This window comes from Macrotis lagotis, chromosome 1 (genome assembly GCF_037893015.1).
Source record: "Macrotis lagotis isolate mMagLag1 chromosome 1, bilby.v1.9.chrom.fasta, whole genome shotgun sequence".
NCBI classification, from domain to species: Eukaryota; Metazoa; Chordata; class Mammalia; order Peramelemorphia; family Peramelidae; genus Macrotis; species Macrotis lagotis.
In genome coordinates this window covers 139,625,407-139,645,892 of record NC_133658.1, presented here as the reverse complement: position 1 = coordinate 139,645,892, position 20,486 = coordinate 139,625,407, and positions in this window count along the sequence as shown.

Here is a 20,486-nt window from a genome sequence, read left to right as displayed (position 1 = left end):
TTTCCTCCATAACTTATAGCAAAGAACAAAAATTAAAGAGGAAAATAAAACATTAGAGTAAAACTAAGGCAGCAGCAAAGTTCAATAGTATCTGTGTTCTATTTCTATAGTTCCCTACATCTGGAACTTTCAAACTAATAGGAGAAGACATGTACAAGTAATTCAACATATGGAAATAGAGAGAAGTACATTTCAGGCAGGAGGGAACAAAGAAATAAAGATGGCAAAAGCATAGAAACAGAGAAGGGCAAAATGAGAACATTGGGCCATAATGAAGGGCATTTGAAAAGGCATGATGTGAATTAAGTCTTGAGTAAGTATGTGGAGAGCTTTGAATGACAAGATCAAAAATTTATATTTAAGCACAGTGCATGTGAAATCAGACACCCTGGGTTCAAAATCTCAGCTGTTGTACTTACTACTTAGGACCTTTGTGCAAATCTATTTATTTCTACTCACCTCAGTTTCTTTAACAATCAACAAATCAACAAGTATTTCTTATTTATTATGTGCCAGATGTTGTGTGAGGTTCAAGGGATACAATAATAAAATGAGAGGAAGAAAGTAAATATGTATACATAAAAATAAATACAGAATAAACTAGCTATTTTTTCAGGGGGAGGCACTAACAACTGGAATCATAAAAGTTTGATGTAGGAGGTAGCACTTGAGGTGAACATTAAAAGAAAGTAGGGATTCTTTCAGGTTGAAATGAGAAGGGCATACATTCTGGGTGAGGTTCACAACCTGGGCATAGGCTCTGAGATGGGAGACTGAATGTCACCAGGAAGGAATGGTACAAAATGACCAGTTGGACTATAAATATAGCATGGACTTGAAGGAGTAACAAGCCACATTACATAGGTTAGAAATGAAGGCTTTAAGTGCCAAATAGGAGATTTTGTATTTGATCCTAGGTAAAACAGGGAACCATTGGATTTTATTGATCAGGAGACTGATGTGGTCAGGTCTGTGTTTTTAAAATATCAAGATGATTGTTATTGGTGGTGTGAAGGTCCCTTGTTCTTGGAGACATAGAAAATATCAAGATATATTAGAATGGGAAGAAATTTAAGGCAGTAAAATAAAAGAATTATACATAATTCCAAGGGACGAAACTAGGAACAATGAGTAAAAGCTACAGAAAGGTAGATTTAGGGATAAGAAAAAATTTTCCTACAAACAAAGGTATCCAAAAGTGAAATGAATTTCCTTAGAAGACTGTGGATTTCCCTTCACAGATGGTCTTCCAGCAGAAGTTAAATGGATCACTTGTCAGGGATTTTTATAGAAGGTAGTGGTTATGGTATGAACTGGATTGTCTCTCAAATTCCTCCCAGCTCTGACATTCTCTGACACTTTGACCTCTGAGATTCCTTCTAGCTTAGCTCTTATGAATAACTTTATTTGGTAGGCAATAGGGAGCAAATGAAGGTTTTTGCATACTTGGTGTTTTTAATCCAAGCAGAATATCCCCCTATAAAATTTCTATTTTAAAAAACTCCCTTTTATCCTTTCTCATGAATTTTTGTAAAATACCCCCATGTATGTTTATCTACATTTTCTTTCATCTGGCATTTGGAATGGAAATTCCTACAGAGCAAAGAACCTGCCTTGTTTTGGATTAGCTTTGGGCATTCTTTGAACACAAAGTAGAATAGTCTGCATACTAGGGCAATAGATATTTGAGAGAACAGGTCATCAGCAGCTCTTTCTCTCAGTCTAATGACACTCAGACAGCTAGAGTTTTTTTTTTTATTAAAAAAAATATTTTTATTATGAGAATGGACATTTCAGTATATAAAGAAGAACACCAAAAGAGGACTGCAAATGAAACCAAGAACATCTATTACTTAATATACCTACATGAAGTGAGACTCCATGTGAAGCTGAGGCTTGCCCAACTCCCAGATAGTCTGAAAGGAGGCAGAATAGGCATCGCTAACCTCTTCTAGCCTTTCTGTCTTATCTAGGGGAGATTTTCATTCCTGCCAGGAGAGAAAGAAAGAAGTTGAGGCTCTGTTCTCAGAGAAGGAGTGCAGTACATTAGAAGTATATCTATCTGCTCCCTTAAGTATTATTAGTCTAAGGGATATGAAAAATTTCAAGCTAATTTCTGACTGCTGTGTCATTATTGATGGGGAAGGAAGACCCCAAGTTTCATATTCAAGGCTTGACCACCAAATATCAGTTCCATAATGAACATACATCTAGGGCCATCTCTAGTTGTCCTAATTCATATCTGTCTATCGGACCCAAATGGTTCTGGAGGAGAAAATGAGGTTGGTGACTGAGCACCAATCCCCTTTACTCAAATTCTCCAATTCATGTACTTTTCATGGTATCACTTCCCTGATGCCATGGTCCTTTTCAAGAATGAAGGACAAACACAGTGAATATTAAAGACACCCATTTATTCACATCATAGTAAAACAGAGATCAGAGAAGGTTTACATAAAAGAATATACAGAGTAAAGGAAGAAGCTCTTCCATTGGGAGGTAGGTAATTCAGGTCAACCAAGAGAGTATATGTTTCATCCAAGGGGAAATTCTAGAGTAGCAAGCTGGGTATAAGTATCCAATGGATACTAATGGTTCTTCTCAGATCTTCTTAGAGTCTTTTCCTTTAGCAATTTGAAGTGGGATTGGCCTCTTCCATTTTCCCTCTCTGAAATGGAAGGCAGAAGAGCTCAAAGCAACTTTAACTTTGAAGAGTCTTAAAGAATATTGAAGAAGTCTAGAGCTCCTCTGTTTTTTCCAACTTTGCCATGCAGGAAATTCATCTCAGTAACAAGAGAGTCCCATGCAAATGGCCTTTGACACTAGGGCTACCATTACATTTTGTTTTTTTAAAAGATTATATTAAATTTGATGGCAGCTAGGTGGTACAGTGGACAGAGCACTGGCCTTGGAGTCAGGGGGACCTGAATTCAAATCCAATCTCGTACACTTAATTCTCACTTAGCTGTGTGACCTTGGACAAATCACTTAACCCCATTGTCTTGCAAAAAAAAAAAAGAAAAAAAAAAGAAAGAAAAGATTATGTTGGGGTGGCTAGGTGGTACAGTGGATAGAGCACTGGCCCTGGAGTCAGGAGTACCTGAGTTCAAATCTGACCTCAGACACTTAATAATTACCTAGCTGTGTGGCCTTGGGCAAGCCACTTAACCTCATTGCCTTACCAAAAAAAAAAAGATTATATTAAATTTGACACAATAGTAGTAAACACCTGCCCATCTTACCTGTGTTCTATTCTGAATTTTCTTTGTGCTCTCTCTCTCTATCCAACTCCCTCTTTCCCCTTACTTTTTGCATGTTACTTTTATTTATGATTACTATTAGATAATGTTCATTTCTAGGGCAGCTAGATGGCACAGTGGATAGAGCACTGGCCTTGTTTTCAGGAGGACAGGAGTTCCAATTTGGCCTCAGACTCTTGACTTTAACTAGCTGTGTAACCTTGGGCAAGTCACTTAATCCTGATTGCCTCACATCTATGGTCATCTCCAGTCATCCTGATTACTATCTGGCCACTGGACTGGGATGGCTCTGGAGGAGAAAGTGAGGTTGGTGACTTGATACTGCATCCCCTCATTCAAATCCAATTCATGTCCTTGTTGTGGCATCACCTCCCTGATTTCATGATCTTCAAAAATGAAGGACAAACATTATTATTATTATTAATAATGTTCATTACTAGCTTTATCCCTTTCTCCTTCCCATCTCTGCTAGTTAATCCTTGGTTTTAAAAAAAAAGTGTTGTATTTTAGAAACTTTTTTTTAGGTTTTTTTGCAAGGCAAATGGAATTAAGTGGCTTGCCCAAGGCCACACAGCTAGATAATTATTAAGTGTCTGAGGTCGGATTTGAACTCAGGTATTCCTGACTCCAGGGCCGGTGCTCTATCTACTGCACCACCTAGTGGTCCCCAAGTGTTGGTTTTTTTAAAAAGAAAAAAAATCAGTTCAGGAAACGAACCAAACACTAGAAAATCCAAAGTACAAAATAGTCAAAATAATGATGACAATAATAACTAGTATTTAAGGTTTGCAAGTTGTTGTATAAATATTATATCTTACTTTATCCTCACAACTTTGGGATGTAGGTGCTATTATTATCCTTATTTTACAGATGAGAAAACTGAGGCAGAAAGAGGGTAACTGATTTTGCCTAGGGTTTCTCTGAATATTGTAAATGTTTCAACAGTGTTCTTTTTTACTTTTTTTTTCTATTTCACTATTACTACTCCTTTCCTCCATAACTTTATTCACTCTGAAAAAAAAAATTTAAAGCCCCTCTCCTAAAAAATAGCCAAAGTATAGTGACAAATATAATCAAGCAAAACAAATGGACACCTTGACTGTGCTGAAAACATGTCTACTTATCCTCCTCTAAATGCATCATCTCTCCACCAAAAGGTGAGAAGCATGTCATTGATAATCTGAAGCTAAGATGGGTCACTTCAAGCAATTGTGGTACTTAAGTCTTTCAAAGTTCTTTTCCTTTACATCATTGTAGTTATATAAATTATTCTCCTGCTGGAAAACAATTTGGAACAATGCCTTAAAAGTTACTAACCTGTACATACCCTTTGACTTAGGAGTACCACTATTAAACATAGCTCAAAGAATCAAAAGTGAAAAGGTATATGTACAAAACTATAGTAACTTTTTGTAGGGATGAAGACCTGGAAACTAAAGGAATTCCCATTGATTAGGAGTAATAGAAAAAGTACAATATGAATCTTATTTTGTTATAGAAAATGATGAAAGGGGATGGTTTCAGAGAAACCTGAGAAGGTTTTGAGGAACTAATGTAAAGTGAACATAATAAAATGAACAATTTATAAAATAACAACATTAATAATTATGGTTAATTATGCATATGAAGAAATATAGCTTAACAGAAAATAAATTGTGACATAAATATAAGTTTACAATCACCCTGTAAATGATGTGTAATGATTCTTTATTTGTATGCCAGCTATTTGATGATTTTAGGGCATAAAAATTTTTTTAATATTAAAAAATAGAAAATGTGAGTATGAAGAAACAGATTCAAGTATACAAAATCAGGCATAAAACTTAAGAGATATAGGGCGGTAGGATCCCTTGGTTTATTTGCATATAATTGATTTTTGATGTTAAAAGAATTATTGGTTTCTTAGAAAAAATTTTTTGATTCATTACCTTTCATATTTTTTAATTTTATTGATATCTTTAGCTTTTCTTTCAACAAAATTTGTTCCAGATCAGGGTTGTTCTGGTATATGTTCAACAACTTGTACTCTGTAGGAAAAAATGTATGGAGGACACACATTTAAACTTAATTTTCATTATGAACATTTTCTAAATAAGTATAAATACACAGAAGTCATCAGCATTCCTATATATCACAAACAAAACCCTACAAGATGAGGTAATAAAAGATACCCCATTTAAAATAATTGTAGTGTAAAATACATAGGACTACACCTGCCAAAAACAAACCCAAGAACCATATGAACAAAATTTAGAAAAAAAATTTATACAAATGAAATCAGATTTAAATAAACTAATTGTTCATGGGTAGACAGGGCTAATATAAATAATAAAAATAACAATTGTTCCTAGACTAATTTATATGTGAGGCCTCTAGGTGGTGCAGTGGATGGAGCCCTGGCCTTGGAGTTGGGAGGACAGGAGTTCAAATATGACCTCAGATAATTGACACTTAACTAGGTGTGTGACATTGGGCAAGTCACTTAACCCTGATGGCCTCACATCCAGTCATCTCTAGTTGTCCTTATTCATATCTAATTCAGGAGGCTCAGGATCCAGATAGTTCAGGGGCAGTAATTTAGCACAGCACCACCTTACTCAAATCCAATTTATGTATTTGTCATGGCATCACCTTCCTGATGCTTTTGTCTTATTTGAGAAAGGACAAAATATCAACATTGATATATTCAATGTCATTATAATTAAATACCCCTAAAATTATTTTATTGGGTTAGAAAAAATAATAAGATTCATTTGGAAGAACAAAATGTCAAGAATATCAAAAGAACTAAGGAAAAAGTACCAGATCTTAAACTATATTATAAGGTAGTAATTATCAAAACTATTTGACTCTAGCTAAGAAATAAAAAAGTAGATCAAGTAGACATAAAATTTACAAAAGGAAATGTGATATAGTAACCTTGTATTTGACAAGTGTAAATATTTAAGTTTTAGGATTGGAAAAACTGGAAGACTATCTGACAGAAACTGGGCGTAGAACCTTACATTTTTTACCAAGATAAGGTCAAAATGAATACATAACCCAAATATAAAGAGAGAAAATCTGAAAAACTTGGAACATCTTACCAATTAGACTTATGAATAGATGAATAATTTATGAATAACCAAGAGTAGAGAGTGGTATGATGTGTAAAATGGACAATTTCAATTATATCAAATTAAAAAGTTTGTACAAATAAAACAAATATAGCCAAAATCTAAAGGAAAAAAGAAAAATCAAGAAAAAAAATTTTACACACAGTTTCTTAAAGGTCTCATATTTCAAATATATAAAGAGTTTTGTCAAACCTGTAAGTATATGAGTCATTCTCCAACTGACAAATGTATCAAAGGATATGAATAGTCAGTTTTCTGATGAAGAAATCAAAACAATTTATAGTCATATGAAAAAATCTTTTAAATCAATGCAAATTAAAATGATCTTGAAATATTATTTTACACCAAACAAATTGGTTAAAATGATTGAAGGGAAAAGTGACAAATATTGGAGAGAATGTAGAAAATTTGGAGCACTAATTCACTGTTGAAACTTTGTACTAATCCAAATATTTTGGAAACCCATCTGGAATTATTCTCCATCTCTTTCTTAAGTCTAGACAAACAACAGAAAAATAAATCTAGTCCTAGTTTGCATCATTTTGTTTTCACCGCAAATATAGCAATGGACTCTTTAAGAGTCTGAAACACAAAAATGTATGTACAGTATTTTACAGTGACTGTTCGCCATTGAGGGGAGGGGAGTGGAGTGGAAAGGGAGAGTGGAAGGAAATTATGTAACTTAAAAATATGCATATGCATGTGGATGAAAGTTGAAAAACTTTCATAAGAGGTAATTGGAAAAAATATCAATTGAAAAAAAAAGTCTGTTTTAGATGGTTCTAATATATTTTCTCTGCCTACCAAACCTCCCTTTTCCCTACCTCCCAGAGAGCCATTTTTAAAAAAATAGAAAGGGGAAGAAGAAAATTAGTTAAACCAATCATCTCATTGAAAGATCTATTGTTATACACACCCATGGACTCTGACCTATGCAAAGGCACAAGGGAAGGATATCTTTTTTTTTTTTTTTAAAGAGGCTTGTCTGACCCTTGCTGGTCCCAAGAAATGATTTTTTTCTTTTTTTTAGCTTTATTCAAATCTTGGGAACCCTTTGAGCCTCCTACCAAGATGAGGTTGCTCTCAAACCAAACCCCTAATATAAAATTTGAAAATCCTGACACCAGGGACATGTTCGTGACAGCTTGTACTTGCTCATTAGAACAGATTATTCAGTGCTTAATTTATTGTTTTGGTTGATTGTTTAGATTTAATAAAATGATAGGAAAAATATTAATATTGTGAATTAAGCCTAAAAGTATGTCATAGTTTTTCTGGAGAGCTGATTGTTAAATATTTACCAACACACTTCTGCTGATACCCTAGGAATATTATAACTTTGCCTGTTCCAGCTCAGCTATTTGCTAGCTCTGTGCACCTTCCTGTGGCAGGCTGTCCCCAATCTTACAAGGAATATTTTACTTATAGTCTGTCTCACCATTTTTATTATCTCACAAGTCCTTTGCCCTTTTCAATTCAGACAATGTGCTATAGTGGAAAGAACATAGGTCTTAAGGGGCAGAGGACAAATAGAGCTTCAAGTTCCAACCTTGTTCTGCCTGCCAGACAAACTATAAACTTGTGCAAATAATGTCACTTCTGAAAATCGAATCAAAAAATCAGATCAAACCAAAAAGCATTTATTGAGCACAATGCCTGAATGCCTAACAGGAGGTCTCCACCAGTCCAGACATTTTGAATTGTAAATTAAATAAACTTTCACTGCCTTTAACTCTAGAGATACAAAGGTGAAAGATAGTTAATTTTTTGAAGGAGTTTACAATATAATGGGTAGAATGATAGATATACATTTAAATAACTATTATACAAAGTATGCAAATGTATACAACTATATACAAGTAAAAAGCAAGGTCTAGGCATGTTCTATGAAAAATATGAGGAAGAAAAATAGGAACAATAGGAACAATAATATACAGTTTCCACCCATGGTAAAGTAAGGGAGTTAAGTCATCATGGAGCTCTTTGATCCTCTCTCATTGGCTGTAGTCAAGACAAAATGCATTCTTCATCAGAAGCAGTAAAAGCACTCATCTGTAGGATCTATGAAAAGTTAGTTATTTGTGCCCAATAAGCTGGAGACCCAAAGATTTATCCTTTAAAGCAGGGGAGGGGGGTCGGCTAGGTAGTGTAGTGGATAAGGCACTGGCCTTGGAGTCAGGAGTACCTGGGTTCAAATCTGATCTCAAAAGCTTACTAATTACCTAGCTGTGTGGCCTTGGGCAAGCCACTTAACCCCATTTGCCTTGCAAAAACCTAAAAAAAAAAAGCAGGGGAGGATATTTGCTGAGTATACAGTGTTAGATGGCATGCTGATTATTTGGAGGACATTTAATCTCAAGATCAAACATGTCACTCCACTGGATAAATTCTTTGCAGGGTTATTGGATTAGTAAGATCAGAGAAATGCCTTGTGCAGTTCTGCAAGTTATCTGATGTTTTGTTTTGCTTTGGGTTTTGTTTTTTTTTTGTGGGGGAGATAAAGAAATGAGGACTAGAATGCTGGCTGGAGTCCTTATGTTAAATGGGACCTGGTTGAATGATTAGACCCAAGGAGTGGTGATTATAGTTGATGTCAAACTGGAGGGAAGTTTCTGGTGGTACCTGTCCCTGGCCTTGGGCTATTTCATATTAATATAACTTACTTAGATGAAATATAGATAGCAAATCTATCAAATTTACAGGTGTCAGGAAACTGGCACCATAATATAGAATACCCATATGTAATAGGTAACATATTTCCCAGTACAACATGGATTCAAAAAGATACCAACAGGTGAGAACAATATGTTGAACTTAATTTGGGGAGAATTAATGGTTACAATGTAAAATCCTACACTTAGCTTCAATTTTTTTTCTGATTTAAAAAAAATTTCCCACCTATTACATGGAACACTAGGGTATTATTATTTTTAATCTAGTGTATAAAATGCTAGATGGCACTAGAGTGCTGGGCCTGGATTACGGAAGACATCTTTCTGAGCTCAAATCCAGGCCTAGACACTAGCTATGTGACCCTGGGCAATTCATTTAACCCTATTTGCTTCAATTTTCTCTGTAAAATGAGCTGGAAAAGGAAATGGAAAACTACTCTAGTATCTCTGCCAAGAAAACTCCAGTTAGGGTCACAAATAATCAGACCAGAATGAAATGATTAAATAAAAAAAAGTATGGGATGGAGAATGTACAGGTAGACAGCAGTTCATGTGAAAAAGATATGGGAATTTTAGTAGACTAAAAATTCAACATGAGTCAGCGGTTTGATACAGAAGCCAAAAAAAAGCAAATAAGCAAAAACTTAGGTCACATTAGGAGAGGCATAGTATCTAAAATACTATAGGTGATTGTCTCACTATATCATGGGTTTCTTAGACAATAGTGTAAGGATTGTGTTTAGTTCTGGGTACTCTGGTATTTTTTTTATTGATAATTTATTTTTCCAATTACATACTATAATTGTTTTTCAACATTCATTTGCATATTTATAACTCTCGCTTCTCTTTCCTCTCCCCTTGGGGGGGGCACAGTCCAGTAAAAGTTGTAAATGTATATTTGTGTTTAATATATTAGTCATTTTGTGTAAGAGGATTTAGGACTGAGGAGAAAAGAAAGAATACCATGTGATAGGAAGGAAAAACATAAGAGAAGTTTTAAAAAAGTGAACATAGTATACATTCAGATTCTGTGTTTTTTTTTTCCCTTCTGAATGAGGATGGCATTGTCCATAACAGGTCTCCCAGGGTTGTTCTTGATCTCTGAACTTCTGAGTGGAGCTGCATCCATCATGGTTGAGCAACTCACAATGTTGTTGTTAATGTGTACAAGGTTCTCTTGGTTCTATTTCTATTAAGTCTGACAATTGATGGGTATCCCCTTAATTTCCAATTCTTTGTCACTTCTAAAAGAATATGTGGAACTTTTCCCATTTTTTTTATTATTTCTTTTGAATCTAGGTCTAGTTTAGGTAATGCTGGGTCAAAGGGTATGATCAGTTTTATTGCTCTTTGAGCATAGTTCCAGATGGGCACCATATTTTAAGCACATTGACAAGCTGAAGCATGTCCAGAGGACATGGTGAGGGTTTTAGAAACTTTGCCATATTACCACTGATTGAAGGAATGGAAGACAATTACCCTGGAAGAGAGAAGACATAGTAAGAGGCAATTACTGTCTTCAGTTGTATGAAAAAAGTTATCATGTGAAGGATTGGGAGGTTGTATTAGACTTATTTTGTGCCTCTGCAGGGCAGAATGAAGATTACTGGATAAATTTTGGATCAATAAAAAGAACTTATTAAGATTTTCTTGAGGAGAGAGAGGTTTCCAGACCTGTGTTTTCAAGGGTATAGAAAATTCTCAATGTAGACATTTCTTCCATTGATTCAGATCATTAACATGTATAATTTTAAAAGAGCTGGTTTGTACTTAAGAGGTCTAATGAGTACATAGTCAGATAACTGTGGAGCAGAACTTGAACTCAGATCTAGCTATCTCCAAGGCTGATCTTGGTAGCATGATTTAGGTTACACCTGATCTAAGAAAATCAGGATCCCCAAGTACCAAGCAGTGCTATCTCTTTGGATAGTTAAACCTATCCAAAATGGACTGACTTAGTTTGCACTGATTTCCCTCAGACCAGAAAGTTTCAAAATGATCATTTATCTAGAATGTTATAAAGGTCTTCCTTGTTCATGTATAATTTGAACCAGATGACCTCTAATGTCCCCTTCAACTCATATCTTCTGGAATTCTATTTCTTCATCTCTAGAAAAGAGAATTAAGACCAATGAGTAGATCACAGGCCCATAGCCCCATAGATTTAGAATGGGAAGAGATTGCAGAGGTTGCTTATTTGAACACCCTCATTTCACAGATAAGGAAACAAGAGTCCTGAGAGATTAAGCAACTTTCCTAAATTCTCATAAGTATTAAGAGGTAGAGCTATAATTTCAACCCAAATTCTCTGATTCCAAATCCAGTGTGCCCTTTGTCACTATTCACCCCCTTACTCCCCAAGATATAGAAAAGCAGATTTTAGTTAACATATAGAATAATTTTCTAATAATTAGAATGATTAGGATACCTTTTCTCTCTTTTCCCCTACTTGCTTTTTAGCTCCCCTTTGTGTTTAGATTGAAAGATCCTTAAGAGCAGAGATTGTTTAAATTTTTTGAATTTGTAACCCCAGTTCACAGCACAATAGATATTGGTATATGTTGTTTGGTCATTCAGTCATGCCTGACTCTTTGTGATTGATGGATTCAATACTGTCCATGGTGTTTTCTTGAAAAAGATAAAGTAATGATTTGCCATTTCCTTCTCCAGTGGATTAAGATAAACAGATTTTGAGTGTCTGAGGCCAGTTTTGAAGTCAGGTCTTCCTAACTGCTGGCCTGATATTTTATCCAGTGAGCTACCAGCTACCTTGCCTTAGTACATAGTAGGTACATAAAATGCTTATTGACTGTCTTTCCTGAGACATCATCATTGTAATTCCCTTTTTCTATTAATTATTTCCTCTTTATGGCTAACAAATAGAGCATTGGGGCCTAGAGTCAGGAAGAGCTGAGTTCAAATGGAGTCTCAGATCCTTGGACAAGTCACTTAATCTGTTTCTTCAGCTGTATCTAGCAAAGGAAGTTTTACAAAGGAAAATTTTTTACATCAAAAGCATAAACAAAAATATATAGACTTCCCTCAATTCTTCAGAGGCATTCTCTCCCCTCTTTCTATTACCTCCAGGGGAGAGGATTAAGTTCATAGCTTAGCTCAGTTCCCATAAAAGACATGAAGATAATAACAACACCTATCTTGCAGGATTTTTGTGAGGATCAAATGAGATAATATTTGTAAAAGAGCTTAGCACACTGTTCCAGACAGAATAGGAACTATAAAAATGTCTCTTCCTTTCCTTTCTTCCTAGTACATATGTGTTTGTTTGTTGTAACCTTTTAGAAGGCAAGGGACTGTCTTTTGTCTTTCTTTATATCACTCAGTACCTGACAGGAGGCACTTAAATTCTTTTGATTGATGGATTTTCTTAAAATGCAATGAACTGGCTTGTAGTGGTCATAAATTCTATGGTGCTAGAAGTTTTCAAGCTGAGACTAGTGACCACTTGGGAACTTTATAGAGGACATTCTCAAGGGCTCATAAGGTTGCCCTTAGTGATCTTGAAGCTGACTTTCAACTCAGATTCTAGAACTTGTCAAACAAATTTACAGAGTAAACAAATAGCTACAGAGAAAAGACCTAGTCATCTGATTATCTGAATCCTTGACCTTTCCAATGTATCCCTTTCCATTTGGGGGCCAGGGAAGGGGTGTCACAGATTTGTCCTAATGTTACATAAGGAACTAAGGAAAGGGTTTCACTGTACTCACAAGAGAACAGAAGCAATAAGGAATAATGCTCTAAACTATACAATGCTTTAAAGTTTACAAAATCTTTTCCTTACAATGACCCACCTCCTTGCTGCAAGGTGGCTAATGTAGCATTTATATTATCCTGTTTTATAGATGAAGAAACTTAAGTTGGATGTGAGGGTGGGGGTAGGTCACTGGGGAATAATTTGTCCATAATTGCACTATTAAACGCCTGCTGATCCAGGATTCATAAGAAAATCCTGAGCAGGGTGCAGCTGAAGTATTTGGAAGATTTGAAGCCAGACTTCTATACAGTCTCCCTGCCAGCTTCCTACTTGCCTTACAAGAAACATTGTTGAAGGAGCCATGCAAGGTGAAGTCTTTCTCCTCTTAGATTGTAAACTTCATGAGGGTAGGGACTGTGATTTATTTAAACTGTCTAACCCAGAACCAGGCATGTTGCTCTTCATAAATATTTTCAATTGATAAAGATGGGTAACCATAGGCAGTATAAAAGACAGAAGAGGGAGATGGTTGGTGAGAAGCTAGGTACAAATGACTAAGTAGGCTCAAATGTGGATGGATACCACACCCTGTAGCCCAAGGTGGAAGATAACACAATAGGGCCATCATATCACTGCCCCCAGTCCTCTTTCCTTTTACCAGCATCCGCAATTCCTCTTTGGAGGTCAGCACAGACCAACACAGAAGTTCCAGTTAGGATTTTCCTGTTTTTGAATTTATTGCTAGGAACTACGGTAGAGAGATCATAGGTGGAGTCAATGTTCCACTTTTGATAGGGCCCATAAATATTTCTCCTTAAAATCCTGTTCCCATTATTCCTACAGATTACTTTCCTTGAGAAGAGATGGGGTATCTGATTAGATGGGTCTCCACCCAAGTCTTAAAACTTCTATTCTGAAGTCTATCTCCTCCAGCATGGTCAAAGGGCTAGACATGATATGCCTCAGCATTTCAGTAAAAGCTTTTTATTAACCTTTTCATCTATCAGACATAAGCTAGAAGACAAATCATAACATTCAGAGTTGCATGGAGCACTATTATTAGGGTCTAACCATCTGAAGTTTCTTTTTTTTTTTATTTTAGGTTTTTGCAAGGCAAATGGGGTTAAGTGGCTTGCCCAAGGCCACACAGCTAGGTAATTATTAAGTGTCTGAGACCGGATTTGAATCCAGGTACTCCTGACTCCAAAGCCTGTGCTTTATCCACTAAGCCACCTAGCCGCCCCTGAAGTTTCTGAGTGACATAATTAGAAGCAATGATCTGGTTCAGGCAGCTTGGTGAAAGTATATTCTCTTTCATGAAATTGCTGGAATAGAAATCTATGGAACCTATAAGTATGGATTTCTACCTATGTGACCCACAACTGAAAATACAACCAAGAAGTCTTGAATACTTCTGTTATATTATGAAGGATAAAGGATTACCCTTGTTTGGAATACAGGCGCTCTCATTTCTGATGCTGTAAGAGAACAATTTTTCCAGTCTAACCTGCTGGGCACCTTGCCCAGGTGCTCTGGGCTGGCTGAAACTATCTTCCTCTTTCCTCTTTCGGTCAAAGAGCGAGGGCAGGGCAAAGGAGCTCTCATCCTCCCCCACCCACAGGAGGAGTTCATAAACAATCCTGTAATTTATTGGAAGAGTCAGATATAAGTCGTCCCTGGGGTTGTACTCCCCCAGAATTGGGGAACATATAGGGATGGCAGCTAAGAATGTGGGCATGTTGTGGTGCCAGCTCTGTCAAGATCTTGTAGAACACACATCCTTGAGTTCTGACTCAATATCAGGAAAATGTGGAGAAGTCAAGTTCAGTATAAAAGCTTTCTATAGTTGAACCTGTAGGAGTGAAAATATAGGTTGAGAGAGCAGGGAAGAAAGTATTCTAAGCAAGAAGATAGAGTGAGGGTGAGGGTAATAAACTTTAACCTAAGCAATAGGAACTGCTGGATACAGTATTCTCTAATTAAACTTCCATTAACCATCCCTTTTCAGAGTCAGTATTCTCCATTTCTTTTACACTTTAAAAATTTTGATATATTTTTCATATCATCTTTATTTCCAAATACATGCATCTCTTCATCTTAACTCTCGTCACTCTTGCTAATTTCAAGGAAAATGATCATGATTACCCAAAACCCAGCCAACTTGTGTCTGACACCAGACACTGAAAATTCACTGTTTTCCTCCCTTTCTCTCCAGTGCCTGTGAAAGAGGATCTCAAATTTCACTGTTAACCAGTCAGGTTTCCCAGCTGTGTTTCTCTTTACCCATATTATGAGACATTTACATACAGGAGACCTTGGAATAAAAACTCTGTTGCTTCAGTGTGGTATGGAGGTTATCTTTGGTTCTCAAAGGATATGCCAATAGTAGACGTGAGGCTGTAGCGGGTCCAAGCAAAAGACTTTGAATATAATCCAGAGATGAGTTATCAGTTATAGAATGTAAACTACTTGAAAATAGAGATGTATCATTTTTCTCTTTGTATCCATAGTTTCTGTATAGTCCTGGCACCTAATAGGGGTTTAGTATGTTGATTGATTGTTGTGGGAGAATCAACCATTTAATTTAATCTCTTTTTCAACTAGGTGGTGCAGTGGATAGCCTCAGGCACTTGACAATTCCTAGCTGTGTGACTTTGGGAGAGTCACTTAACTCTGCTTTTCATCCAGGGCCATCTCTAGTCATCCAGATACATATCTGGTCACTGGACCCAGATGGCTCTGGAGAAAAAATTTGGTGATTTCAGCACAGCAGCCCCCTCACAAAATTCATGTACTAGTCATGGTATCACCTCCCTGATGTTACAGTGTTCTTTGAGAACAAGGAGGAACAAGGATGAAGGACAAACATCAGAGAGGGTAATTCAATTGTTCAACCAATCAACATTTATTAAGCACCTAGTATATGTGCTGAAGATATAGAAAGAGTCAAAAAGAGTCAAGAAACTCACAATCTAATGTGGAAGACAACATGTAAATGAATATATATATAAATAAAGCAAATTATATAACAACAACAACAATATAGGATAAATCGGAAATAATTAACAGAGGGTAGGTAATAGAATTAAGAAAAATGAGGGAAGGCTTCTGATAGGTTAGGATTTTAGTTGGGACTTAAAGGAAGCCAAGGAGGACAATAATTATAATGGAGGAAGGATGACACTCCAAGTAGAGTGGACAGTCAGGTTTACTATTAATTACTTTCTGGTTGTTCATGAAGACTTGATGACATTAGAGGTTCCTTCCATCTCTGACATTCTATGAAGATTTCAGTACCCACATGGATGAAATTATAGATCTTTTTATTATTTATTGTTATTATTATATTTATTTTTCCAATTATATGTAAAGATACTTTTCAATATTTATTTTGTAGTTCTCTCTCACCTTCCCTCCCTCCAACCTAGATGGCAAGTTATATGATATAGGTTATACATATACAATTGTGTTATACATATTTCCATATTAGTCATGCTGTGAAAGAAGAATCAGAATAAAAAGAGAAAAACCATAAGAAGGAAAAACTAAAAAAAACATATTTTAAAGAGGAAAAATAGTATGTTTTGATCTGCATTTAGATTCCATAGTTCTGGATGTGGATGACATTTTCCATTGCCGATCTTTTAGAATTGTCTTTGATCACTGTATTGATGAGAAGAATTAAGTCCATTATAGTTGATCATTGCACAGTATTGCTGTTAAGGTGAACAATGTATTCTTAGTTCTGCTCATTTCATTCAACATCAGTTCTTGCAAGTCTTTCCAGGTTTTTTTTGAGATCTGCTTGTTCATCATTTCTTATGGTCCTATTCATATACCACAAAATCTCTTCAGCCTTTCCCTAATTAATGAGCATTCCCTGAATTTCCAATTCTTTGTCACAACAAAAGAGCTGCTATGAATATTTTTATACATGTGTACATGTACATTTTAGGATCTCTTTGGGATACAGACCTAGAAGTGGTATTGCTGGATCAAAGAGTATGTAGTTTTATTGCTCATTGGGTATAGTTACAAATTGTTCTCCAGAAATGTTGGATAAGTTCACAACACCAGCTATGCAGTGGTATCCTAATTTTTCCACTTTTCCAACACTGATCATTTCTTTTTTCTGTGATAATTGCAAATTTGATTGGTGTGAGGTAGTCAGTTCCCTCTCTATCAAATCCAATTCATGTGCTTGTCTTGGCATCACCTCCCCCATTGTCATGGTCTTCTTCAAGATCAAAGGACAAATATCATTATGTAAAAGATATTTAAGATGCAGGTGAGGAATAGATGATCACTAGAGGTCCTTCCAATCATGATGTTCCTTCCATGTTTGATGTAACAGACAAATGAAGAGCCATTAACAAATGGCTTTATTTATTTGCTCGTTTATTTGTTTGTTTGTCTATCTCTATCTATCAACCAATCTAACTGGAATTAAATTGAAGATTTGAGCAGAGGAATAACCCTATCACCTTAAATAAATAAAAAAAAAGGATCAGACATAGACAAGTGGGTAGTTTTGTTATTCTTGTATTAAATTTAATTTATATGAAAAGCCACAAAATCTAAGTAAGTTCAAAGTTTCATATGCAAATTTCATTTTCTATCCTTTGTATAAATTCACAATAAAAAATAAAATTAAAAACAATAAAAACATATGATTTTTAAAAGATTAAGTAGCAATATGGAAGCTGGATTGTAGGCAAAGGCGGAGGTAGGAGGATTAATTAAGAGACTGTTGAGGGGCGGCTAGGTGGCGTAGTGGATAAAGCATCAGCCCTGGAGTCAGGAGTACCTGGGTTCAAATCCGGTCTCAGACACTTAATAATTACCTAGCTGTGTGGCCTCGGGCAAGCCACTTAACCCCATTTGCCTTGCAAAAATCCTAAAAAAAAAGAGACTGTTGCAACCCAGGCTTGGATTTTGTGGCAATAGGAATAGAGAGATATAAATAAATGTGAAAAACATTTGAATAGAAGAAGATAGTGGAATATAAGATTCGACAGAGGGGAAAATGAGGTCTTGGACAGCTTTGGGAATGAGGGGATGAAAGGACAATATCTTAAAAATTGCTACTTTTCATTTTTATATCAGCTTCATTTCTGAATATATCCTTGCACTCTCCTTAACATATTGAGTCACCGCTTGTGACAAAGTTTTTAAAAAATTTTTCAGCAAAATCAATCAACACATCAACTGTGTCTTACAGAATAGGACACCCACTTTCCGGTTTTTAGCAGCCACTAGTGCTATTATGACTATTTTGGAAAAGCCATTTATACAAAAATTGTCATAATAACACTTTTGTGGTAGCAAAAATGAAGCCTATCTTGACAGACAGGAAATAAGTGGTAATTGAAGTGGGAGCTCATGACAAATCAGTTGGTCTGTGTGCTATCAAACCATCAATTAATGAGATCAAATGTTGAAATCCACATCAAATTAGAAGAAAAAATAAAGTACCTCTGAAAACAAATGAACAGCTTTAACTAGACCTATTCAAATAAGTAGTTGGTATCAAGATAAAGAAATTGACCTGAATTATCATCATTTCCTTGAAAAGTTTAACTGATATAAAACAGTCACCACAAGGAGGACAATAGTGCCTGGAAATCACCTTGGCCAGAAATATTTGAACTCGGCCGGGCAGAGCTATAGTAAGCAAAATACCACAGAATAGAATTGCAGAAGATTATGATCACTATCACTTCATAAAATAGCAAAAAGGAGAGAAAAAATAAATCTTTTGCTTTGATGTGAGCCCTGTTACATAATATCAGGAGAATTCATAGATAAAACTGACAAAAGATAGATGGAAAATAAAATTTCTATTATGTTATTTTCAAAACCAGTGATACTGATAGCACCAAATTTGGATCCTTTCATCTTAGTCCTTCATACACTTGGCATATGAATATATTGAAGGCCATTCTAAGAAGCATGCCTAGAATTGTCTTTTTTGGTTCTTCTTGACCATATGTGACTCAAGAATAAAAGACTTTGCTTTGAGATGCTAAAATCTTGCATTTGGTAGAAGAGTCAAAAAACATTGATAGCTTAATAAATGTATAAAAGGGAGAAGCTATCTCCTTAGCTTTTTTTACAGTTTTGACAAAACAATTTTAAGTCCTTCCTATATTCACCAATCATCACTTATAGCACAGTAATATTTTTTATAGGAGTATCACAATTTATGGACCCATTCTCTAACTGATGGACAACTACTGTTTTCACCTTTTCTATTACAAAAGAAAGCTTTTATAAATGGTTTTGAACATATGGATCTTTTTGTCATTGAACTGCTGCTATGTGATTAACAGTGAAATTTCTGAGCTAAAGGCTCCAGGTTGTTATTGTTGTCATTTTTTAAATACAATTCCAATTTGCTTTCCTGAAGGATTAGATCAAGTCACAATTCCACCAGTAATGCATTATTGTGCCTATCTTTTCACAATTCCTCCAATATTATTGAACCATCTTTTGTCATCTTTGTCAATTTACAGGATATGAAATGAAATATCAAATTTAAAACCCATCTCGTTATTTTAATTTTACTTTTTTAGGTTTTTGCAAGGCAAATGGGATTAAGTGGTTTGCCTGAGGCCACACAGCTAGGTAATTATTAAGTGAATGAGGCAGGATTTGAACTCAGGTCCTCCTGACTCCAGGGTCAGTGTGATATCCACTGCGCCACCTAGCTGCCCCAAAACCCATCTCTTTAAATGAAGTGATCTATTGCTGCTGCATACTGTGAATTCTGGAACAAACATCTCTGAAGAAAGAAAGTGGGTGTCCCAAAGTATAACGGAGAAAAAATTGGTGGGTACAAGTAGACTGCTGTGCATTTACAGAATTTACTTATTTAAAAGAACATAAAGAATTAGACATAAGGGCAACTAAGTGACACAGTGGATAAAACACCAGCCTTGGAGTCAGGAGGACCTGAGTTCAAATATGACCTCAGTCATTTTAGTATTCCCTAGCTGTGTGACCTGGGGCAAGTCACTTAACTTCTTAAAAAAATAAAATTTTAAAAAAGAATAAGACATAGACAAGTGGGGTATTTTGTTACTCTTTTATTAAATTTAATTTATATAAAGAGTCACAAAATCTAAGTAAGTTCAAAGTTTCATTCTAGGCTTTGGTTTTCTCAGTAAAATGAAGGAGTTGGGACTTGATAACCTTTAAGATACCTTCCAACTCTAAATATTGATTATACTTTTTCAAATATATATTTGATATCTTTTGTTATATAATCCATCAGTAGCAATATGCTGGTATGGTCTATTATTTATCCATAAATAACAGGAGAAATGTGATTGGGACAAATGATCATAGATGGACAACCCTAAATGTTGCATGGAGTAGTAATGAAATTTTTTTTTAAAAAAAGGAAAAATAAAGCTTTGGGAAAGGCCTCCAGAATATTAAGTAGATCTTCCACAGACAAGAATTAGATAAGATCTGGACTGATTTTGATATGCATTGATGGATGTGCTTATAGTTCCATCATACTAAAGAGAACAGTTTGTTTGTCAAATCTGTAAGCTTCGGTATTCAGTCACATACAAAGGGGACAAATTTGTAATCTTGTCTGCGTTGTAAAAATCAGATGGAAGGGGGTGGCTAGGTGGCACAGTGGATAAAGCACCGGCCCTGGAGTCAGGAGGACCTGAGTTCAAATCCGGTCTCAGACACTTAATAATTACCT